Source organism: Eumetopias jubatus, unplaced genomic scaffold (genome assembly GCF_037043125.1).
Source record: "Eumetopias jubatus isolate StellerSeaLion01/CBP00866 unplaced genomic scaffold, mEumJub1_p1.0 scaffold_6, whole genome shotgun sequence".
Taxonomy (NCBI): Eukaryota; Metazoa; Chordata; class Mammalia; order Carnivora; family Otariidae; genus Eumetopias; species Eumetopias jubatus.
Genome location: NW_028274812.1, coordinates 148,646,791 through 148,653,098, shown reverse-complemented (window position 1 = coordinate 148,653,098; position 6,308 = coordinate 148,646,791). Strand labels below are relative to the sequence as shown.

Genomic DNA, 6,308 nt, shown 5'->3' with positions numbered 1-6,308 from the left:
GTGGAGGTGGAGGGACCGCGGTGCGGAGGGGCCGAAGGGGGGAGAGCCAGGCCCGGCCAGGGGGAGACGGCTGCGCGGGGCTGCCGGGGTGGTCCCGCGGAACCCCCGGGGAGCCGGCGGCGGGCGCGCGGGGTCTGCCCGCGCCCCCCGCCCCCGGCCGGGCTCTGCCCTTTGGCAGGAGCGGAGCCCAGGGCAGGGCAGCCAAGCGGGGAGTTGGGAGGGACCGCGGCCTCGCAGGAAACCGGGACTGGAGGCAGAAAACAGGTAGGGAAAGAAGGGGCCGGCCGCGAACTGGGAGGGGGTGGTTGGGGGAAGATGGACAAGACCCCACAGCCTGCGGGCAGAACCCCTGGGGGTGGAGGGTGAAGAGTGAGGGGTAAGGGGATTGCAGTGCGCGAGATGAGGGTTTCTGATCTCACCTGAGTGCGGCGCTCGATTCACTGGCAGCAGGAAAGACGGGGATCAGAGAAGAGTTACCACTGGCGCCCAGCTTCCCCGGCCTGATCCCCAGCCCCCTCCCACACCTGTCCAGGCCGGAGAGGACCGGGTAGAGCAGAAGCCTGCGTTTCTGAGGGGAGGGTGCCTGGGGATAAGAGCAAGGTGGGGCTGTGGGTCAGGACCTGTCGGTTTTCTTCTTTTATTTTTCATAGGACAACAGAATTTGAGACAAGAGTGCCAACAGCTAAGACATGGGCAGATCCTGGTTTTGTGGAGCCTAAATATTATAAAATGCAGGGGGTCTCTCTTTAAGAGAAAAAAATACAAATTACAAATACAATTGATTTTAAACTATTGCTTTTAAAATCTTACTTTGGCATTTTTTACAAAAAGCTATGACCATGTGAACACATTATTAGAGCACAAGAAGAGACCTGGGTGAATGAGGAGCCCTGACGCTTAAATTGCATTAGCTTCATGGTAAATCCACCCCCGGATGGGACTCTCAATTTCCACAATGGGATGGTAAACTACAAGCAGAATAATTACGTTGAGGGAGGAAAGCCAGGTCCAGGACCTTGAAAGATTCTCCAAGAATAGGGGAAGCATGGGGTATGCCTGCATCTCGCAGAGAAGACCGCAAAGGGGGAATCTGGGTGCCCAGGAAAGGGGGAATTCGCAGACCTGACTGACAGAAAAGGTGCTGCACACAAGACTGAGTCCCTTGGGAAGGACGGAGCTTGTCTGAGAGTTCCGGAAAAGGACTGTCCCCTTTCCCTCCCCAGCCCTGGGTGGTCCTTAGCACCCTGAGAGTTCTGCCCCCAATTTTAAGTCTTTTAAATTTTTACCCTGATAATTTTCCACCCCAGATATTCTTTCCAATCTTAACATTTTTTTTTCTAAGTATGACATATGATTTATTTCTGAGTCTTTACAATAATTCAGTTATATAACAAATGGAGAGGAACCAGTTGTAGAAGAGGGTTATGCATAGAAAGTTCTAAGTTTAGAGAAAGGGACTGAAGCTATGGGAAACTGGGGTATTTAAACCTTAAGAAAGGTGATGGAGGGCGAGACTCATAGAGGAAGAGAGAACATGTGGAGAATTGGGAGCAGGGAGGAGATATAAAAAGAGGGAGGGAGAGGAAGGAAGCCCCCAGTGGTAAAAGGCGCACTGGGGCCAGCAGGAGGGGGCTGGAGACAGGTGGGAGGGGGGAAAGAGTTGGGTTTTCACCTTCACTCCCCCAAAGCCCCCCATGTTGCACAGCACCCCGTCTTTCCCGCCAGCCCTTCCCACCCCACTCCCATCCTCTGCAAGCGCCCTCAGCTGCAAGCACGCAGCCATTCCCCTCACCCTGGCAGTGGGGCTTGGGGGTGCTCCACTGGCCCTGACTACAGATGCTCCGGGAGCTGCCCACAAGATGGAAGTCAGGGTCACATCGGAAATCCACCCGGGCTCCGTCCAGAGTGGGGAGGTCCCCACCCGTCAGGAAAACCTTCCCATTTTCCAGGGCCAAATAGGACTTGGAGCAGATGCGGACTGTGGAGAGAGATGAAAAATGAGAAAGAGAGGCACGTTGGGAAAGGCTCCTTCCCCTTAAAGAGCAGGGGTCTCAGATTGGGGTTTGGGGCCTCAAGCATCCTACTCTGCAGGAAATCAGGGGTGCAAAGGATTTGCGTTTCTAGTTTCCATTCCTCCCTTAACCCTATAAGCATCCACACATTACCAACAGAAAAAAGGAAAAAGCGTTTCCATGGTAGGAACCCGAGATGGAGCTAGAAGCACACAGAAATGGATCTTTTCAAAGTCAGTGGCAGTGGGCTGTTCCCTGGCTTTGAGACATAGAGATGGATGTAACTTTAGATGCCCAATCAGATTTACCTTTCTTATTATAGTTGACTTACACTAATGTTAAACTGGGTTTTGCTTTGTGGGTATATGATCTCTGCGTTGGAGACAGGTATTCAAAAATGCCATGAAATCATTTTGAGTGTTTTTGCACAATCTGTCACTAATAATCCTCAAAGAGAAGAACTCACAAGATGAATAATCAAGTTATTTTATCAGTCAGTGGCCTAATGCAGGGAGGATGAAATGAAATGAAAGGTGTGGTCGGCTAGCTTGACTGCCTCCAAGTGCACATAGTAAAATCCTTCTTACATAGTGTTCGCTCAATAAACGTATTTGTGAATTTTGTTACAGTGGATTTAAAGTGCTGACTTGTAAGCAATGATGGTAAGTTTGAGGCAGGAAGAGGAATGGTCTTGAAGAGAAGAGGGGCTTTGCAAGGCTACTCACCGCATCGGCTGGGTGTGTCCATATCTGTCCAGGAGCCGTTGGCCAGGCACTTTCGGACCTTGGGCCCCACCACCTCGCGCTCTCCCCGGCACACATACTCAATCTCATAGTCCACCGGCAGGAAGTTGATAGCCTTCACCTGGTCGCGAGTCAGGCCCCTGTACCTGATGCCCCCTTCCCAAGGCGGGTGTATGATCTGGCAACCTGAGGGGTGAGTCCCAGGAGTCAGAGAGGGAAGGGGGGGGCAGGCAGAGTCAGCTGCGGGAGGCGCAGGAGCATAGGGCGTGGTCAGTGGGCAGGTGGCGACCAGAGGCCCAGATGGGATGTTAGGGGGTGCGAGTAGGAATGGGTACAGAACCCTGGGCTAAAGGACAGAGAGCCCTGAGCCAGGTTTAAGGCCAATGAGAGAGCTCACAAGTGAGGAGGGAAGCGTGCTGGTTGGGGGTAATAGGGAAAATTAAGAATTCATGAAAGGGTAAATATGCCAGTGAGCTTGGTAAAACAAGCTAAAGGAGGATTTTTGAGTAAATTAGGGTGAGAGTACAGGGGAGGCTTCTTAGGCTACCCAGGCAGCAGTGTGGGCAGGAAGGAGGGGTGCGGTCGAGAAAACAATGCAGGGTCACCGAAAGGTGGCCGATGCAGTGACGTGAGGCAGAGAAGAAGGGGTGCTGGGTCATAAGTGGCGTGAGGGAAAGGAGGTCAGGGGTGTTAACGTGGGGCCGGGCAGACAGGGTCGCCAGGCCGGGGTGCTAGCTATGTAGGGCTGACGGGATAGTAATGAGGACCAGAAAAGGGGGGTGCAAGGAGGGGCAGAGTGGGTGGGGTGCCCGAGGTGGCCGGTGAAGGTGCACCTTCTGAGGTGGCGTTGGGGGTCTGCGCCCCGCCCGCGCCCGGGGGGCGGAGGAAGAGCGGCGCCAGCGGCAGCAGCAGCGGCAGCAGCATCTGAGGGACAGGCGGCCGTGAGGACTGGACCGAGCCCCGCCGGCGCGGCCCAACCGGGGTGGGGGGGCAGCCTCGCTCGCCGGGCCCCGCAGGCTCCGACCCGGCTCCGACCGGGCTCCGCCTGCGGACGAGACGCGCGCCCCGCGGAGGAGGCGGGGGCGGAGCCCAGCGCGGGGCGGGGGGGGGGAGGAGAGAGCGCCTGTCCCCACCCTCCTCCTGCCTCCCTCGGCCCCCCCACCCTCCCGGGACTCCACCTCTAACCACCTCCTCTCCCCCGGCCCCCGCGCTCCCGGCCGCGGCCCCGCGCGCCCCGGCGCGGCCCTCCCCCGCGCGCCCCTCTCGGAGCCCGGCTCCCGGCCCGGCTCTTACCTCGGCGCGCCGGCCCAGCTTCCCGGCTCTCCCGGCCTCAAGGCCCCAGGCCCGGCCGCTCCTCCCGCTCCCCCTCCTTTCTCCTCAGCCTTCCCCTCCTCCCAGCCCTCCTCCCCGCGAATCCGGGCTCCTGCCCGGCCAGGGTCGCGCTCCCCCAAGCCCCACCCGGTCTCTCCTTCCCGGGGCGGCGGCGGCCGCGGGAGCGGGAGCGGGAGCCGGGAGCGAAGGAGGCGGCGCCGGGGACCGGGGGAGGCTCCGGGCGGAGGGAAGAAGGAGGTGCGGAGAAGACGGGCGGGGGGAGGGAGGGGGAGACCGAGCCGAGGGCGCCTCCCACAAGCCGAGCCCCGGGAGCCGCCCCGGATCCCGGCCCCGCCCTGGACCGCCCACGGCGCCGGGGGGCGGGCGGCGGCGCGTGGGAGGCTGCGGCGCGCCCCGCAGCCGGGTGGGGGCGACGGCGGAGGAGCGGGCGCCGAGGCTGGGAATCTGGGATGCAGGTGGAGCGGCTCGGGGTCGGGGTGAGAGAGAGAGAGAGAGGCGGGGGCCGGAGCCACGAGGGGAGCGAGGCAGGTGGGGGGGAAAGGGGAAGCCGAGGTCAGGCCGGGAAGGGCGGAGGAGGGGGGCGAAGGCCGGGCGCCCCGAGCGGCTCCCGCCGCCCAGCCGCTTCGCCTCGCTGCCCCCGGCAGGCAGCTCGGGGGAGGGGCTGCAGGCGAAAGCCGGGGAGGGGAGCCTCACAGGAGAGAAATGGAAGTAGGAGAAGGGAAGAAAAAGGGCACGAAGGGGCCTCCAACGGGCTGGAGCCAACCTTATCTTTCTTCAGTCCAGCTGGGCCTGTCAGCATTTCTGGATAATGGGGAGCTGGGAGCCTGGAGACTGCGGGAAAGTGCAGGCCTCTGGACAGTTCCCTTGGCTCCTCGCCTTTGTGCGGTGATGAGGGTGTGTGTGAGTGTGTGTGTGTTCGTGGGAGTGAAGGGCGTGAGTGTGTGTTCGTGGGAGTGAAGGGCATATGTGTGTGTGTTCATAGGAGTGAAGGGCATATGTGTGTGTGTTCATGGGAGTGAAGGGCGTGTGTGTGTGTTCATAGGAGTGAAGGGCATATGTGTGTGTTCATGGGGGTGATGGGTGTGTGTGTGTTCATGGGAGTGAAGGGCGTGTGTGTGTGTTCATAGGAGTGAAGGGTGTGAATGTGTGTTCATGGGAGTGAAGGGCGTGTGTGTGTTCATAGGAGTGAAGGGCATATGTGTGTGTGTTGATGGGAGTGAAGGGCGTGTGTGTGTGTTCATAGGAGTGAAGGGCATGTGTGTGTGTTCATGGGAGTGAAGGGCGTGTGTGTGTTCATAGGAGTGAAGGGCATATGTGTGTGTGTTCATGGGAGTGAAGGGCGTGTGTGTGTGTTCGTGGGCGTGATGGGCGTGTGTGTGTGTTCATAGGAGTGAAGGGCATGTGTGTGTGTTCATGGGGGTGATGGGTGTGTGTGTGTTCATGGGGGTGATGGGTGTGTGTGTGTTCATGGGAGTGAAGGGCATATGTGTGTGTGTTCATGGGAGTGAAGGGCATGTGTGTGTGTGTTCATGGGAGTGATGGGTGTGTGTGTGTTCATGGGAGTGAAGGGCATATGTGTATGTGTTCATGGGAGTGAAGGGCGTGTGTGTGTTCATGGGAGTGAGTTTGGGCTGCTAGAGGAGATAGGGCACTCCTTATGGGGGGAAAAAGCTCGTTTCTGTCTGGTCCTGCAGAAGAGGTGGGAAAAGGCAAATAGTGTGAGACTGATGATAACAGGTTCTCAGCCTTCAGCCTTTCCTATAACAAATATCTTGCAGTGAATCCTTTACTTCACTGAACTGAAATTCATCAATGATACAACCTACCTACGCACATGACTTTTAAAAAGTCAACATGCTTCCCTATCTGTGCCATAAAGTGGCAATGAAAAAGAATAATTTGTAATAAAAGAACATGATCTGTACTTTACCGTGTGCATGTTGAGCCCTGACTAAGCCAGAGGTTGTAATGAAGGAGGCGGATGCTTGCAGCTGTGCATAGACTCACAAGTGTGGGACTCTGCAAGTGCACATACACACAGGTGCTGACTCAGCACCTCCAGCATGTTGCCATCAATGAAGTGATTTAAAAAATGTTGAACATTTGATAGCAAAGTCATTCTTCCCTAAATTTACACAGGACTGTAATTGCATTCCTAGAAAGCTCATTGTATATTAATACCATTTTTTAAACAGTATTAATTTCTAGGCTCAGATAATTA

At 57.0% G+C, this 6,308-nt stretch overlaps 1 pseudogene across 1 annotated transcript; it reads right to left on the bottom strand.

Annotated features, from left to right (window-relative positions):
• Positions 1–1,598: 1,598 nt before the first annotated feature.
• Positions 1,599–4,327, bottom strand: LOC114199770 (gamma-aminobutyric acid type B receptor subunit 1-like; annotated as a pseudogene). The gene is made up of 4 exons (XR_003607347.2): positions 4,049–4,327; positions 3,589–3,679; positions 2,738–2,941; positions 1,599–1,978 (listed from the first exon to the last, which is right to left on the bottom strand). The product of XR_003607347.2 is annotated as a gamma-aminobutyric acid type B receptor subunit 1-like (transcript).
• Between the last annotated feature and the right edge of the window lie 1,981 nt (positions 4,328–6,308).